Source organism: Somniosus microcephalus, unplaced genomic scaffold, assembly GCF_052327205.1.
Source record: "Somniosus microcephalus isolate GS21.2 unplaced genomic scaffold, FLI_Smic_1.0 unresolved_chr3, whole genome shotgun sequence".
NCBI lineage: Eukaryota > Metazoa > Chordata > Chondrichthyes > Squaliformes > Somniosidae > Somniosus > Somniosus microcephalus.
In genome coordinates, this window is record NW_028225181.1 from 56,389,107 (window position 1) to 56,407,275 (window position 18,169).

General features: G+C 47.0%; 8 non-coding genes across 8 annotated transcripts; all 8 read left to right on the plus strand.

Annotated features, from left to right (window-relative positions):
• Positions 1-1,284: 1,284 nt before the first annotated feature.
• Positions 1,285-1,366, plus strand: trnal-aag (transfer RNA leucine (anticodon AAG)). The gene has a single exon. It is a non-coding gene; the product is annotated as a tRNA-Leu (tRNA).
• A 1,923-nt stretch (positions 1,367-3,289) lies between these two features.
• trnal-aag (transfer RNA leucine (anticodon AAG)) lies at positions 3,290-3,371 on the plus strand. Its single transcript has one exon. It is a non-coding gene; the product is annotated as a tRNA-Leu (tRNA).
• A 1,917-nt stretch (positions 3,372-5,288) lies between these two features.
• On the plus strand, positions 5,289-5,370 carry trnal-aag (transfer RNA leucine (anticodon AAG)). The gene has a single exon. It is a non-coding gene; the product is annotated as a tRNA-Leu (tRNA).
• Positions 5,371-7,294: 1,924 nt separating this feature from the next.
• trnal-aag (transfer RNA leucine (anticodon AAG)) lies at positions 7,295-7,376 on the plus strand. The gene has a single exon. It is a non-coding gene; the product is annotated as a tRNA-Leu (tRNA).
• A 1,917-nt stretch (positions 7,377-9,293) lies between these two features.
• trnal-aag (transfer RNA leucine (anticodon AAG)) lies at positions 9,294-9,375 on the plus strand. Its single transcript has one exon. It is a non-coding gene; the product is annotated as a tRNA-Leu (tRNA).
• A 1,917-nt stretch (positions 9,376-11,292) lies between these two features.
• trnal-aag (transfer RNA leucine (anticodon AAG)) lies at positions 11,293-11,374 on the plus strand. The gene has a single exon. It is a non-coding gene; the product is annotated as a tRNA-Leu (tRNA).
• A 3,915-nt stretch (positions 11,375-15,289) lies between these two features.
• On the plus strand, positions 15,290-15,371 carry trnal-aag (transfer RNA leucine (anticodon AAG)). Its single transcript has one exon. It is a non-coding gene; the product is annotated as a tRNA-Leu (tRNA).
• Positions 15,372-17,286: 1,915 nt separating this feature from the next.
• trnal-aag (transfer RNA leucine (anticodon AAG)) lies at positions 17,287-17,368 on the plus strand. Its single transcript has one exon. It is a non-coding gene; the product is annotated as a tRNA-Leu (tRNA).
• Positions 17,369-18,169: the final 801 nt, after the last annotated feature.

Here is an 18,169-nt window from a genome sequence, read left to right on the forward strand (position 1 = left end):
TTATCACACTTTATGCTTTACTTACAGCAACTTCCTTCTTGCAATAAACACTAGAAACTGCAACGCAACTTTCAAAACACTTTATTCGCACCAACATAAGCTGCAAATGCTGCAAACTTGCAGCAGGCTTGGCCTTCCCCTTTCTCTCAACGCATCCTGCAGCGCCGCGTCGCCAGCACCAGATGGTGCTCTTGGCCTTTACACAAACGGGAATACCATCACACAAAACGGAACACCGTTACACAACGCGGAGAACCTTAACACAACAGGAAACACATTATTCAATAGCGGACATCTTTACAAAGGACACAAAATCTCTAAACAACAGGGAGAATCTGTACACAACAGCGACCATCTTTACACAAGAGGGAACAATTTTATATAACAGGGAACATTTTTACACTGCAGGGAATTTCTTTACACAGCAGAACGCACTTTCATGCAAGTCTCTCTCTTCATCTCAGTCTCCGTTTCCCTGGCTGTCTACATCCCTCTCGGTTTCTCTCGCAGTCTCGGTTTTCCCTCAGTCTCTGTCTCTGCCTCGTGTTATTCGGAATGTCTGTCTGTCTCTTTCTCTTTGGTATCCGCAGTGTCTTTCTCTGTCCCTCCCTTTGTGTGGCCAGAAAGACCCTTGCCGGTTTTTTGTGTGTCATTTTTTGTCCGTCCCATTGTCGGTGGTGTAATACTGAGTGTCCTTGTGACATTGTGCAGCCAAGTTAGCCTGCAAACTCGGCTGCTGCGGGGTCCGGGTCTCTGGGCGGATTGAGGGCCGTTCGATAGTTTTCAACACAGCCTGGATGCTGAAATGTGTCTCGCTAACACACAGCACTGTGGGGCATCGGAACCTGAGCACCAGCCGGGATCCCACACCAGCCGGCAGCAGAGTGGCGCAGCGGAAGCGTGCTGGGCCCATAACCCAGAGGTCGATGGATCGAAACCATCCTCTGCTAGTTGCGTTCTTATTTACACCAGCAATAAATTCCTCTATTGCTAGCCACAATCAAACGCATTTATTTTTATCACACTTTACTTACACCAACTTGCTGCTTGCAATACACAACAGGGATAAATTATGAATGAAATTTACAATGGGTGTGTTCCAGCAAACATCTATTTATTAGAGTTGCCCTGTGAAGACGGAGCTTCTTCTGGTCTACTGGGTTGCATCAGAAGTGAGTTTGCCGTCCACGAATTTAATTTCCTCTTGTTTCCCCTGTTATTTGCAAGACCATGCCACATTTCAATCACCAGGTAATAGTTTCAAATTCCGCAACGTTTGGATGTGGTAGCGTGGCCGAGCGGTCTAAGGCGCTGGACTAAGGCTCCAGTCTCTTCGGGGGCGTGGGTTCGAATCCCACCGCTGCCAGATATTGCGACGTTAATAAATTTCGTCGCTGCAGTAAACCGTGCAGAGATGCCGGTTTTGTGTCACCTTTTCATTCAGTTGCTATTGACAGGCAGATCTGATTCGCAGAGTTTCCTCTGGTCCGTACATTGGCCTGAGCCGCGCACCGAACACTGCAAACACCGTCACCCAACCAACTGAATTCAGACCGTTCACTCACTCGTCTCCACACCTGCTGCCTCTCAGTTATTCAGGTATACACCATTTTTATTTCTCCCATTTCTTGCAATCTATCGACCGCTGTCACTCTCGCACCCACCATCTCTCCGTCGCTTCCCCGTTCGCTCTTCCGAACTTGCCGGTTGAACAGCACCTCCCATTTGCTCCTGTGCTGCAATCCGATTAATTGAACACGAGTATCTTTTTTTCAATCTAACCAATCCAGACAGCGAAAGTTACATTCTGACATGGTTAAGAGAAGATGCATTCTGCAAAAGAAAAGGCTGGGGGAGGGGATCTGGACTCTGACTTCAGGATGAGAGTCAGATGTGTTTTTCATACCATCAGTCTGAGGAAGATGTGATCAGGAGGGCAAATTTTTTCTATTGTTCTCTCCTCTTATAGTTGCGATAAATTTCAGGCTCAATGCGTCAGGTTTTTTTTATCACACTTTATGCTTTACTTACAGCAACTTCCTTCTTGCAATAAACACTAGAAACTGCAACACAACTTTCAAAACACTTTATTCGCACCAACATAAGCTGCAAATGCTGCAAACTTGCAGCAGCCTTGGCCTTCCCCTTTCTCTCAACGCATCCTGCAGCGCCGCGTCGCCAGCACCAGATGGTGCTCTTGGCCTTTACACAAACGGGAATACCATCACACAAAGCGGAACACCGTTACACAACACGGAGAACCTTTACACAACAGGAAACACATTATTCAATAGCGGACATCTTTACAAAGGACACAAAATCTCTAAACAACAGCGAGAATCTGTACACAACAGCGACCATCTTTACACAAGAGGGAACAATTTTATATAACAGGGAACATTTTTACACTACAGGGAAAATCTTTACGCAGCAGAACGTACTTTCATGCAAGTCTCTCTCTTCATCTCAGTCTCCGTTTCCCTGGCTGTCTACATCCCTCTCCGTTTCTCTCGCAGTCTCGGTTTTCCCTCAGTCTCTGTCTCTGCCTCGCGTTATTCGGAATGTCTGTCTGTCTCTTTCTCTTTGGTATCCGCAGTGTCTTTCTCTGTCCCTCCCTTTGTGTGGCCAGAAAGACCCTTGCCGGTTTTTTGTGTGTCATTTTTTGTCCGTCCCATTGTCGGTGGTGTAATACTGAGTGTCCTTGTGACATTGTGCAGCCAAGTTAGCCTGCAAACTCGGCTGCTGCGGGGTCCGGGTCTCTGGGCGGATTGAGGGCCGTTCTATAGTTTTCAACACAGCCTGGATGCTGAAATGTGTCTCGCTAACACACAGCACCGTGGGGCATCGGAACCTGACACCAGCCGGGATCCCACACCAGCCGGCAGCAGAGTGGCGCAGCGGAAGCGTGCTGGGCCCATAACCCAGAGGTCGATGGATCGAAACCATCCTCTGCTAGTTGCGTTCTTATTTACACCAGCAATAAATTCCTCTATTGCTGGCCACAATCAAACGCATTTATTTTTATCACACTTTACTTACACCAACTTGCTGCTTGCAATACACAACAGGGATAAATTATGAATGAAATTTACAATGGGTGTGTTCCAGCAAACATCTATTTATTAGAGTTGCCCTGTGAAGACGGAGCTTCTTCTGATCTACTGGGTTGCATCAGAAGTGAGTTTGCCGTCCACGAATTTAATTTCCTCTTGTTTCCCCTGTTATTTGCAAGACCATGCCACATTTCAATCACCAGGTAATAGTTTCAAATTCCGCAACGTTTGGATGTGGTAGCGTGGCCGAGCGGTCTAAGGCGCTGGACTAAGGCTCCAGTCTCTTCGGGGGCGTGGGTTCGAATCCCACCGCTGCCAGATATTGCGACGTTAATAAATTTCGTCGCTGCAGTAAACCGTGCAGAGATGCCGGTTTTGTGTCACCTTTTCATTCAGTTGCTATTGACAGGCAGATCTGATTCGCAGAGTTTCCTCTGGTCCGTACATTGGCCTGAGCCGCGCACCGAACACTGCAAACACCGTCACCCAACCAACTGAATTCAGACCGTTCACTCACTCGTCTCCACACCTGCTGCCTCTCAGTTATTCAGGTATACACCATTTTTATTTCTCCCATTTCTTGCAATCTATCGACCGCTGTCACTCTCGCACCCACCATCTCTCCGTCGCTTCCCCGTTCGCTCTTCCGAACTTGCCGGTTGAACAGCACCTCCCATTTGCTCCTGTGCTGCAATCCGATTAATTGAACACGAGTATCTTTTTTTCAATCTAACCAATCCAGACAGCGAAAGTTACATTCTGACATGGTTAAGAGAAGATGCATTCTGCAAAAGAAAAGGCTGGGGGAGGGGATCTGGACTCTGACTTCAGGATGAGAGTCAGATGTGTTTTTCATACCATCAGTCTGAGGAAGATGTGATCAGGAGGGCAAATTTTTTCTATTGTTCTCTCCTCTTATAGTTACGATAAATTTCAGGCTCAATGCGTCAGGTTTTTTTTATCACACTTTATGCTTTACTTACAGCAACTTCCTTCTTGCAATAAACACTAGAAACTGCAACGCAACTTTCAAAACACTTTATTCGCACCAACATAAGCTGCAAATGCTGCAAACTTGCAGCAGGCTTGGCCTTCCCCTTTCTCTCAACGCATCCTGCAGCGCCGCGTCGCCAGCACCAGATGGTGCTCTTGGCCTTTACACAAACGGGAATACCATCACACAAAGCGGAACACCGTTACACAACACGGAGAACCTTTACACAACAGGAAACACATTATTCAATAGCGGACATCTTTACAAAGGACACAAAATCTCTAAACAACAGAGAGAATCTGTACACAACAGCGACCATCTTTACACAAGAGGGAACAATTTTATATAACAGGGAACATTTTTACACTACAGGGAATTTCTTTACACAGCAGAACGTACTTTCATGCAAGTCTCTCTCTTCATCTCAGTCTCCGTTTCCCTGGCTGTCTACATCCCGCTCCGTTTCTCTCGCAGTCTCGGTTTTCCCTCAGTTTCTGTCTCTGCCTCGCGTTATTCGGAATGTCTGTCTGTCTCTTTCTCTTTGGTATCCGCAGTGTCTTTCTCTGTCCCTCCCTTTGTGTGGCCAGAAAGACCCTTTTTTGTGTGTCATTTTTTGTCCGTCCCATTGTCGGTGGTGTAATACTGAGTGTCCTTGTGACATTGTGCAGCCAAGTTAGCCTGCAAACTCGGCTGCTGCGGGGTCCGGGTCTCTGGGCGGATTGAGGGCCGTTCTATAGTTTTCAACACAGCCTGGATGCTGAAATGTGTCTCGCTAACACACAGCACCGTGGGGCATCGGAACCTGAGCACCAGCCGGGATCCCACACCAGCCGGCAGCAGAGTGGCGCAGCGGAAGCGTGCTGGGCCCATAACCCAGAGGTCGATGGATCGAAACCATCCTCTGCTAGTTGCGTTCTTATTTACACCAGCAATAAACTCCTCTATTGCTGGCCACAATCAAACGCATTTATTTTTATCACACTTTACTTACACCAACTTGCTGCTTGCAATACACAACAGGGATAAATTATGAATGAAATTTACAATGGGTGTGTTCCAGCAAACATCTATTTATTAGAGTTGCCCTGTGAAGACGTAGCTTCTTCTGATCTACTGGGTTGCATCAGAAGTGAGTTTGCCGTCCACGAATTTAATTTCCTCTTGTTTCCCCTGTTATTTGCAAGACCATGCCACATTTCAATCACCAGGTAATAGTTTCAAATTCCGCAACGTTTGGATGTGGTAGCGTGGCCGAGCGGTCTAAGGCGCTGGACTAAGGCTCCAGTCTCTTCGGGGGCGTGGGTTCGAATCCCACCGCTGCCAGATATTGCGACGTTAATAAATTTCGTCGCTGCAGTAAACCTTGCAGGGATGCCGGTTTTGTGTCACCTTTTCATTCAGTTGCTATTGACAGGCAGATCTGATTCGCAGAGTTTCCTCTGGTCCGTACATTGGCCTGAGCCGCGCACCGAACACTGCAAACACCGTCACCCAACCAATTGAATTCAGACCGTTCACTCACTCGTCTCCACACCTGCTGCCTCTCAGTTATTCAGGTATACACCATTTTTATTTCTCCCATTTCTTGCAATCTATCGACCGCTGTCACTCTCGCACCCACCATCTCTCCGTCGCTTCCCCGTTCGCTCTTCCGAACTTGCCGGTTGAACAGCACCTCCCATTTGCTCCTGTGCTGCAATCCGATTAATTGAACACGAGTATCTTTTTTTCAATCTAACCAATCCAGACAGCGAAAGTTACATTCTGACATGGTTAAGAGAAGATGCATTCTGCAAAAGAAAAGGCTGGGGGAGGGGATCTGGACTCTGACTTCAGGATGAGAGTCAGATGTGTTTTTCATACCATCAGTCTGAGGAAGATGTGATCAGGAGGGCAAATTTTTTCTATTGTTCTCTCCTCTTATAGTTACGATAAATTTCAGGCTCAATGCGTCAGGTTTTTTTTATCACACTTTATGCTTTACTTACAGCAACTTCCTTCTTGCAATAAACACTAGAAACTGCAACGCAACTTTCAAAACACTTTATTCGCACCAACATAAGCTGCAAATGCTGCAAACTTGCAGCAGGCTTGGCCTTCCCCTTTCTCTCAACGCATCCTGCAGCGCCGCGTCGCCAGCACCAGATGGTGCTCTTGGCCTTTACACAAACGGGAATACCATCACACAAAACGGAACACCGTTACACAACGCGGAGAACCTTAACACAACAGGAAACACATTATTCAATAGCGGACATCTTTACAAAGGACACAAAATCTCTAAACAACAGGGAGAATCTGTACACAACAGCGACCATCTTTACACAAGAGGGAACAATTTTATATAACAGGGAACATTTTTACACTGCAGGGAATTTCTTTACACAGCAGAACGCACTTTCATGCAAGTCTCTCTCTTCATCTCAGTCTCCGTTTCCCTGGCTGTCTACATCCCTCTCGGTTTCTCTCGCAGTCTCGGTTTTCCCTCAGTCTCTGTCTCTGCCTCGTGTTATTCGGAATGTCTGTCTGTCTCTTTCTCTTTGGTATCCGCAGTGTCTTTCTCTGTCCCTCCCTTTGTGTGGCCAGAAAGACCCTTGCCGGTTTTTTGTGTGTCATTTTTTGTCCGTCCCATTGTCGGTGGTGTAATACTGAGTGTCCTTGTGACATTGTGCAGCCAAGTTAGCCTGCAAACTCGGCTGCTGCGGGGTCCGGGTCTCTGGGCGGATTGAGGGCCGTTCGATAGTTTTCAACACAGCCTGGATGCTGAAATGTGTCTCGCTAACACACAGCACTGTGGGGCATCGGAACCTGAGCACCAGCCGGGATCCCACACCAGCCGGCAGCAGAGTGGCGCAGCGGAAGCGTGCTGGGCCCATAACCCAGAGGTCGATGGATCGAAACCATCCTCTGCTAGTTGCGTTCTTATTTACACCAGCAATAAATTCCTCTATTGCTAGCCACAATCAAACGCATTTATTTTTATCACACTTTACTTACACCAACTTGCTGCTTGCAATACACAACAGGGATAAATTATGAATGAAATTTACAATGGGTGTGTTCCAGCAAACATCTATTTATTAGAGTTGCCCTGTGAAGACGGAGCTTCTTCTGGTCTACTGGGTTGCATCAGAAGTGAGTTTGCCGTCCACGAATTTAATTTCCTCTTGTTTCCCCTGTTATTTGCAAGACCATGCCACATTTCAATCACCAGGTAATAGTTTCAAATTCCGCAACGTTTGGATGTGGTAGCGTGGCCGAGCGGTCTAAGGCGCTGGACTAAGGCTCCAGTCTCTTCGGGGGCGTGGGTTCGAATCCCACCGCTGCCAGATATTGCGACGTTAATAAATTTCGTCGCTGCAGTAAACCGTGCAGAGATGCCGGTTTTGTGTCACCTTTTCATTCAGTTGCTATTGACAGGCAGATCTGATTCGCAGAGTTTCCTCTGGTCCGTACATTGGCCTGAGCCGCGCACCGAACACTGCAAACACCGTCACCCAACCAACTGAATTCAGACCGTTCACTCACTCGTCTCCACACCTGCTGCCTCTCAGTTATTCAGGTATACACCATTTTTATTTCTCCCATTTCTTGCAATCTATCGACCGCTGTCACTCTCGCACCCACCATCTCTCCGTCGCTTCCCCGTTCGCTCTTCCGAACTTGCCGGTTGAACAGCACCTCCCATTTGCTCCTGTGCTGCAATCCGATTAATTGAACACGAGTATCTTTTTTTCAATCTAACCAATCCAGACAGCGAAAGTTACATTCTGACATGGTTAAGAGAAGATGCATTCTGCAAAAGAAAAGGCTGGGGGAGGGGATCTGGACTCTGACTTCAGGATGAGAGTCAGATGTGTTTTTCATACCATCAGTCTGAGGAAGATGTGATCAGGAGGGCAAATTTTTTCTATTGTTCTCTCCTCTTATAGTTGCGATAAATTTCAGGCTCAATGCGTCAGGTTTTTTTTATCACACTTTATGCTTTACTTACAGCAACTTCCTTCTTGCAATAAACACTAGAAACTGCAACACAACTTTCAAAACACTTTATTCGCACCAACATAAGCTGCAAATGCTGCAAACTTGCAGCAGCCTTGGCCTTCCCCTTTCTCTCAACGCATCCTGCAGCGCCGCGTCGCCAGCACCAGATGGTGCTCTTGGCCTTTACACAAACGGGAATACCATCACACAAAGCGGAACACCGTTACACAACACGGAGAACCTTTACACAACAGGAAACACATTATTCAATAGCGGACATCTTTACAAAGGACACAAAATCTCTAAACAACAGCGAGAATCTGTACACAACAGCGACCATCTTTACACAAGAGGGAACAATTTTATATAACAGGGAACATTTTTACACTACAGGGAAAATCTTTACACAGCAGAACGTACTTTCATGCAAGTCTCTCTCTTCATCTCAGTCTCCGTTTCCCTGGCTGTCTACATCCCTCTCCGTTTCTCTCGCAGTCTCGGTTTTCCCTCAGTCTCTGTCTCTGCCTCGCGTTATTCGGAATGTCTGTCTGTCTCTTTCTCTTTGGTATCCGCAGTGTCTTTCTCTGTCCCTCCCTTTGTGTGGCCAGAAAGACCCTTTTTTGTGTGTCATTTTTTGTCCGTCCCATTGTCGGTGGTGTAATACTGAGTGTCCTTGTGACATTGTGCAGCCAAGTTAGCCTGCAAACTCGGCTGCTGCGGGGTCCGGGTCTCTGGGCGGATTGAGGGCCGTTCTATAGTTTTCAACACAGCCTGGATGCTGAAATGTGTCTCGCAAACACACAGCACCGTGGGGCATCGGAACCTGAGCACCAGCCGGGATCCCACACCAGCCGGCAGCAGAGTGGCGCAGCGGAAGCGTGCTGGGCCCATAACCCAGAGGTCGATGGATCGAAACCATCCTCTGCTAGTTGCGTTCTTATTTACACCAGCAATAAATTCCTCTATTGCTAGCCACAATCAAACGCATTTATTTTTATCACACTTTACTTACACCAACTTGCTGCTTGCAATACACAACAGGGATAAATTATGAATGAAATTTACAATGGGTGTGTTCCAGCAAACATCTATTTATTAGAGTTGCCCTGTGAAGACGGAGCTTCTTCTGGTCTACTGGGTTGCATCAGAAGTGAGTTTGCCGTCCACGAATTTAATTTCCTCTTGTTTCCCCTGTTATTTGCAAGACCATGCCACATTTCAATCATCAGGTAATAGTTTCAAATTCCGCAACGTTTGGATGTGGTAGCGTGGCCGAGCGGTCTAAGGCGCTGGACTAAGGCTCCAGTCTCTTCGGGGGCGTGGGTTCGAATCCCACCGCTGCCAGATATTGCGACGTTAATAAATTTCGTCGCTGCAGTAAACCGTGCAGAGATGCCGGTTTTGTGTCACCTTTTCATTCAGTTGCTATTGACAGGCAGATCTGATTCGCAGAGTTTCCTCTGGTCCGTACATTGGCCTGAGCCGCGCACCGAACACTGCAAACACCGTCACCCAACCAACTGAATTCAGACCGTTCACTCACTCGTCTCCACACCTGCTGCCTCTCAGTTATTCAGGTATACACCATTTTTATTTCTCCCATTTCTTGCAATCTATCGACCGCTGTCACTCTCGCACCCACCATCTCTCCGTCGCTTCCCCGTTCGCTCTTCCGAACTTGCCGGTTGAACAGCACCTCCCATTTGCTCCTGTGCTGCAATCCGATTAATTGAACACGAGTATCTTTTTTTCAATCTAACCAATCCAGACAGCGAAAGTTACATTCTGACATGGTTAAGAGAAGATGCATTCTGCAAAAGAAAAGGCTGGGGGAGGGGATCTGGACTCTGACTTCAGGATGAGAGTCAGATGTGTTTTTCATACCATCAGTCTGAGGAAGATGTGATCAGGAGGGCAAATTTTTTCTATTGTTCTCTCCTCTTATAGTTGCGATAAATTTCAGGCTCAATGCGTCAGGTTTTTTTTATCACACTTTATGCTTTACTTACAGCAACTTCCTTCTTGCAATAAACACTAGAAACTGCAACACAACTTTCAAAACACTTTATTCGCACCAACATAAGCTGCAAATGCTGCAAACTTGCAGCAGCCTTGGCCTTCCCCTTTCTCTCAACGCATCCTGCAGCGCCGCGTCGCCAGCACCAGATGGTGCTCTTGGCCTTTACACAAACGGGAATACCATCACACAAAGCGGAACACCGTTACACAACACGGAGAACCTTTACACAACAGGAAACACATTATTCAATAGCGGACATCTTTACAAAGGACACAAAATCTCTAAACAACAGCGAGAATCTGTACACAACAGCGACCATCTTTACACAAGAGGGAACAATTTTATATAACAGGGAACATTTTTACACTACAGGGAAAATCTTTACACAGCAGAACGTACTTTCATGCAAGTCTCTCTCTTCATCTCAGTCTCCGTTTCCCTGGCTGTCTACATCCCTCTCCGTTTCTCTCGCAGTCTCGGTTTTCCCTCAGTCTCTGTCTCTGCCTCGCGTTATTCGGAATGTCTGTCTGTCTCTTTCTCTTTGGTATCCGCAGTGTCTTTCTCTGTCCCTCCCTTTGTGTGGCCAGAAAGACCCTTTTTTGTGTGTCATTTTTTGTCCGTCCCATTGTCGGTGGTGTAATACTGAGTGTCCTTGTGACATTGTGCAGCCAAGTTAGCCTGCAAACTCGGCTGCTGCGGGGTCCGGGTCTCTGGGCGGATTGAGGGCCGTTCTATAGTTTTCAACACAGCCTGGATGCTGAAATGTGTCTCGCAAACACACAGCACCGTGGGGCATCGGAACCTGAGCACCAGCCGGGATCCCACACCAGCCGGCAGCAGAGTGGCGCAGCGGAAGCGTGCTGGGCCCATAACCCAGAGGTCGATGGATCGAAACCATCCTCTGCTAGTTGCGTTCTTATTTACACCAGCAATAAATTCCTCTATTGCTAGCCACAATCAAACGCATTTATTTTTATCACACTTTACTTACACCAACTTGCTGCTTGCAATACACAACAGGGATAAATTATGAATGAAATTTACAATGGGTGTGTTCCAGCAAACATCTATTTATTAGAGTTGCCCTGTGAAGACGGAGCTTCTTCTGGTCTACTGGGTTGCATCAGAAGTGAGTTTGCCGTCCACGAATTTAATTTCCTCTTGTTTCCCCTGTTATTTGCAAGACCATGCCACATTTCAATCATCAGGTAATAGTTTCAAATTCCGCAACGTTTGGATGTGGTAGCGTGGCCGAGCGGTCTAAGGCGCTGGACTAAGGCTCCAGTCTCTTCGGAGGCGTGGGTTCGAATCCCACCGCTGCCAGATATTGCGACGTTAATAAATTTCGTCGCTGCAGTAAACCGTGCAGAGATGCCGGTTTTGTGTCACCTTTTCATTCAGTTGCTATTGACAGGCAGATCTGATTCGCAGAGCTTCCTCTGGTCCGTACATTGGCCTGAGCCGCGCACCGAACACTGCAAACACCGTCACCCAACCAACTGAATTCAGACCGTTCACTCACTCGTCTCCACACCTGCTGCCTCTCAGTTATTCAGGTATACACCATTTTTATTTCTCCCATTTCTTGCAATCTATCGACCGCTGTCACTCTCGCACCCACCATCTCTCCGTCGCTTCCCCGTTCGCTCTTCCGAACTTGCCGGTTGAACAGCACCTCCCATTTGCTCCTGTGCTGCAATCCGATTAATTGAACACGAGTATCTTTTTTTCAATCTAACCAATCCAGACAGCGAAAGTTACATTCTGACATGGTTAAGAGAAGATGCATTCTGCAAAAGAAAAGGCTGGGGGAGGGGATCTGGACTCTGACTTCAGGATGAGAGTCAGATGTGTTTTTCATACCATCAGTCTGAGGAAGATGTGATCAGGAGGGCAAATTTTTTCTATTGTTCTCTCCTCTTATAGTTACGATAAATTTCAGGCTCAATGCGTCAGGTTTTTTTTATCACACTTTATGCTTTGCTTACAGCAACTTCCTTCTTGCAATAAACACTAGAAACTGCAACACAACTTTCAAAACACTTTATTGGCACCAACATAAGCTGCAAATGCTGCAAACTTGCAGCAGCCTTGGCCTTCCCCTTTCTCTCAACGCATCCTGCAGCGCCGCGTCGCCAGCACCAGATGGTGCTCTTGGCCTTTACACAAACGGGAATACCATCACACAAAGCGGAACACCGTTACACAACACGGAGAACCTTAACACAACAGGAAACACATTATTCAATAGCGGACATCTTTACAAAGGACACAAAATCTCTAAACAACAGGGAGAATCTGTACACAACAGCGACCATCTTTACACAAGAGGGAACAATTTTATATAACAGGGAACATTTTTACACTACAGGGAATTTCTTTACACAGCAGAACGTACTTTCATGCAAGTCTCTCTCTTCATCTCAGTCTCCGTTTCCCTGGCTGTCTACATCCCTCTCCGTTTCTCTCGCAGTCTCGGTTTTCCCTCAGTCTCTGTCTCTGCCTCGCGTTATTCGGAATGTCTGTCTGTCTCTTTCTCTTTGGTATCCGCAGTGTCTTTCTCTGTCCCTCCCTTTGTGTGGCCAGAAAGACCCTTTTTTGTGTGTCATTTTTTGTCCGTCCCATTGTCGGTGGTGTAATACTGAGTGTCCTTGTGACATTGTGCAGCCAAGTTAGCCTGCAAACTCGGCTGCTGCGGGGTCCGGGTCTCTGGGCGGATTGAGGGCCGTTCTATAGTTTTCAACACAGCCTGGATGCTGAAATGTGTCTCGCAAACACACAGCACCGTGGGGCATCGGAACCTGAGCACCAGCCGGGATCCCACACCAGCCGGCAGCAGAGTGGCGCAGCGGAAGCGTGCTGGGCCCATAACCCAGAGGTCGATGGATCAAAACCATCCTCTGCTAGTTGCGTTCTTATTTACACCAGCAATAAATTCCTCTATTGCTAGCCACAATCAAACGCATTTATTTTTATCACACTTTACTTACACCAACTTGCTGCTTGCAATACACAACAGGGATAAATTATGAATGAAATTTACAATGGGTGTGTTCCAGCAAACATCTATTTATTAGAGTTGCCCTGTGAAGACGGAGCTTCTTCTGGTCTACTGGGTTGCATCAGAAGTGAGTTTGCCGTCCACGAATTTAATTTCCTCTTGTTTCCCCTGTTATTTGCAAGACCATGCCACATTTCAATCACCAGGTAATAGTTTCAAATTCCGCAACGTTTGGATGTGGTAGCGTGGCCGAGCGGTCTAAGGCGCTCGACTAAGGCTCCAGTCTCTTCGGGGGCGTGGGTTCGAATCCCACCGCTGCCAGATATTGCGACGTTAATAAATTTCGTCGCTGCAGTAAACCGTGCAGAGATGCCGGTTTTGTGTCACCTTTTCATTCAGTTGCTATTGACAGGCAGATCTGATTCGCAGAGCTTCCTCTGGTCCGTACATTGGCCTGAGCCGCGCACCGAACACTGCAAACACCGTCACCCAACCAACTGAATTCAGACCGTTCACTCACTCGTCTCCACACCTGCTGCCTCTCAGTTATTCAGGTATACACCATTTTTATTTCTCCCATTTCTTGCAATCTATCGACCGCTGTCACTCTCGCACCCACCATCTCTCCGTCGCTTCCCCGTTCGCTCTTCCGAACTTGCCGGTTGAACAGCACCTCCCATTTGCTCCTGTGCTGCAATCCGATTAATTGAACACGAGTATCTTTTTTTCAATCTAACCAATCCAGACAGCGAAAGTTACATTCTGACATGGTTAAGAGAAGATGCATTCTGCAAAAGAAAAGGCTGGGGGAGGGGATCTGGACTCTGACTTCAGGATGAGAGTCAGATGTGTTTTTCATACCATCAGTCTGAGGAAGATGTGATCAGGAGGGAAAATTTTTTCTATTGTTCTCTCCTCTTATAGTTACGATAAATTTCAGGCTCAATGCGTCAGGTTTTTTTATCACACTTTATGCTTTACTTACAGCAACTTCCTTCTTGCAATAAACACTAGAAACTGCAACACAACTTTCAAAACACTTTATTCGCACCAACATAAGCTGCAAATGCTGCAAACTTGCAGCAGCCTTGGCCTTCCCATTTCTCTCAACGCATCCTGCAGCGCCGCGTCGCCAGCACCAGATGGTGCTCTTGGCCTTTACACAAACGGGAATACCATCACACAAAGCGGAACACCGTTACACAACACGGAGAACCTCAACACAACAGGAAACACATTATTCAATAGCGGACATCTTTACAAAGGACACAAAATCTCTAAACAACAGAGAGAATCTGTACACAACAGCGACCATCTTTACACAAGAGGGAACAATTTTATATAACAGGGAACATTTTTACACTACAGGGAATTTCTTTACACAGCAGAACGTACTTTCATGCAAGTCTCTCTCTTCATCTCAGTCTCCGTTTCCCTGGCTGTCTACATCCCTCTCCGTTTCTCTCGCAGTCTCGGTTTTCCCTCAGTCTCTGTCTCTGCCTCGCGTTATTCGGAATGTCTGTCTGTCTCTTTCTCTTTGGTATCCGCAGTGTCTTTCTCTGTCCCTCCCTTTGTGTGGCCAGAAAGACCCTTTTTTGTGTGTCATTTTTTGTCCGTCCCATTGTCGGTGGTGTAATACTGAGTGTCCTTGTGACATTGTGCAGCCAAGTTAGCCTGCAAACTCGGCTGCTGCGGGGTCCGGGTCTCTGGGCGGATTGAGGGCCGTTCTATAGTTTTCAACACAGCCTGGATGCTGAAATGTGTCTCGCTAACACACAGCACCGTGGGGCATCGGAACCTGAGCACCAGCCGGGATCCCACACCAGCCGGCAGCAGAGTGGCGCAGCGGAAGCGTGCTGGGCCCATAACCCAGAGGTCGATGGATCGAAACCATCCTCTGCTAGTTGCGTTCTTATTTACACCAGCAATAAACTCCTCTATTGCTGGCCACAATCAAACGCATTTATTTTTATCACACTTTACTTACACCAACTTGCTGCTTGCAATACACAACAGGGATAAATTATGAATGAAATTTACAATGGGTGTGTTCCAGCAAACATCTATTTATTAGAGTTGCCCTGTGAAGACGTAGCTTCTTCTGATCTACTGGGTTGCATCAGAAGTGAGTTTGCCGTCCACGAATTTAATTTCCTCTTGTTTCCCCTGTTATTTGCAAGACCATGCCACATTTCAATCACCAGGTAATAGTTTCAAATTCCGCAACGTTTGGATGTGGTAGCGTGGCCGAGCGGTCTAAGGCGCTGGACTAAGGCTCCAGTCTCTTCGGGGGCGTGGGTTCGAATCCCACCGCTGCCAGATATTGCGACGTTAATAAATTTCGTCGCTTCAGTAAACCGTGCAGGGATGCCGGTTTTGTGTCACCTTTTCATTCAGTTGCTATTGACAGGCAGATCTGATTCGCAGAGTTTCCTCTGGTCCGTACATTGGCCTGAGCCGCGCACCGAACACTGCAAACACCGTCACCCAACCAATTGAATTCAGACCGTTCACTCACTCGTCTCCACACCTGCTGCCTCTCAGTTATTCAGGTATACACCATTTTTATTTCTCCCATTTCTTGCAATCTATCGACCGCTGTCACTCTCGCACCCACCATCTCTCCGTCGCTTCCCCGTTCGCTCTTCCGAACTTGCCGGTTGAACAGCACCTCCCATTTGCTCCTGTGCTGCAATCCGATTAATTGAACACGAGTATCTTTTTTTCAATCTAACCAATCCAGACAGCGAAAGTTACATTCTGACATGGTTAAGAGAAGATGCATTCTGCAAAAGAAAAGGCTGGGGGAGGGGATCTGGACTCTGACTTCAGGATGAGAGTCAGATGTGTTTTTCATACCATCAGTCTGAGGAAGATGTGATCAGGAGGGAAAATTTTTTCTATTGTTCTCTCCTCTTATAGTTACGATAAATTTCAGGCTCAATGCGTCAGGTTTTTTTATCACACTTTATGCTTTACTTACAGCAACTTCCTTCTTGCAATAAACACTAGAAACTGCAACACAACTTTCAAAACACTTTATTCGCACCAACATAAGCTGCAAATGCTGCAAACTTGCAGCAGCCTTGGCCTTCCCATTTCTCTCAACGCATCCTGCAGCGCCGCGTCGCCAGCACCAGATGGTGCTCTTGGCCTTTACACAAACGGGAATACCATCACACAAAGCGGAACACCGTTACACAACACGGAGAACCTTAACACAACAGGAAACACATTATTCAATAGCGGACATCTTTACAAAGGACACAAAATCTCTAAACAACAGAGAGAATCTGTACACAACAGCGACCATCTTTACACAAGAGGGAACAATTTTATATAACAGGGAACATTTTTACACTACAGGGAATTTCTTTACACAGCAGAACGTACTTTCATGCAAGTCTCTCTCTTCATCTCAGTCTCCGTTTCCCTGGCTGTCTACATCCCTCTCCGTTTCTCTCGCAGTCTCGGTTTTCCCTCAGTCTCTGTCTCTGCCTCGCGTTATTCGGAATGTCTGTCTGTCTCTTTCTCTTTGGTATCCGCAGTGTCTTTCTCTGTCCCTCCCTTTGTGTGGCCAGAAAGACCCTTTTTTGTGTGTCATTTTTTGTCCGTCCCATTGTCGGTGGTGTAATACTGAGTGTCCTTGTGACATTGTGCAGCCAAGTTAGCCTGCAAACTCGGCTGCTGCGGGGTCCGGGTCTCTGGGCGGATTGAGGGCCGTTCTATAGTTTTCAACACAGCCTGGATGCTGAAATGTGTCTCGCAAACACACAGCACCGTGGGGCATCGGAACCTGAGCACCAGCCGGGATCCCACACCAGCCGGCAGCAGAGTGGCGCAGCGGAAGCGTGCTGGGCCCATAACCCAGAGGTCGATGGATCGAAACCATCCTCTGCTAGTTGCGTTCTTATTTACACCAGCAATAAATTCCTCTATTGCTAGCCACAATCAAACGCATTTATTTTTATCACACTTTACTTACACCAACTTGCTGCTTGCAATACACAACAGGGATAAATTATGAATGAAATTTACAATGGGTGTGTTCCAGCAAACATCTATTTATTAGAGTTGCCCTGTGAAGAGGAGCTTCTTCTGGTCTACTGGGTTGCATCAGAAGTGAGTTTGCCGTCCACGAATTTAATTTCCTCTTGTTTCCCCTGTTATTTGCAAGACCATGCCACATTTCAATCACCAGGTAATAGTTTCAAATTCCGCAACGTTTGGATGTGGTAGCGTGGCCGAGCGGTCTAAGGCGCTGGACTAAGGCTCCAGTCTCTTCGGGGGCGTGGGTTCGAATCCCACCGCTGCCAGATATTGCGACGTTAATAAATTTCGTCGCTGCAGTAAACCGTGCAGAGATGCCGGTTTTGTGTCACCTTTTCATTCAGTTGCTATTGACAGGCAGATCTGATTCGCAGAGTTTCCTCTGGTCCGTACATTGGCCTGAGCCGCGCACCGAACACTGCAAACACCGTCACCCAACCAACTGAATTCAGACCGTTCACTCACTCGTCTCCACACCTGCTGCCTCTCAGTTATTCAGGTATACACCATTTTTATTTCTCCCATTTCTTGCAATCTATCGACCGCTGTCACTCTCGCACCCACCATCTCTCCGTCGCTTCCCCGTTCGCTCTTCCGAACTTGCCGGTTGAACAGCACCTCCCATTTGCTCCTGTGCTGCAATCCGATTAATTGAACACGAGTATCTTTTTTTCAATCTAACCAATCCAGACAGCGAAAGTTACATTCTGACATGGTTAAGAGAAGATGCATTCTGCAAAAGAAAAGGCTGGGGGAGGGGATCTGGACTCTGACTTCAGGATGAGAGTCAGATGTGTTTTTCATACCATCAGTCTGAGGAAGATGTGATCAGGAGGGAAAATTTTTTCTATTGTTCTCTCCTCTTATAGTTACGATAAATTTCAGGCTCAATGCGTCAGGTTTTTTTATCACACTTTATGCTTTACTTACAGCAACTTCCTTCTTGCAATAAACACTAGAAACTGCAACACAACTTTCAAAACACTTTATTCGCACCAACATAAGCTGCAAATGCTGCAAACTTGCAGCAGCCTTGGCCTTCCCATTTCTCTCAACGCATCCTGCAG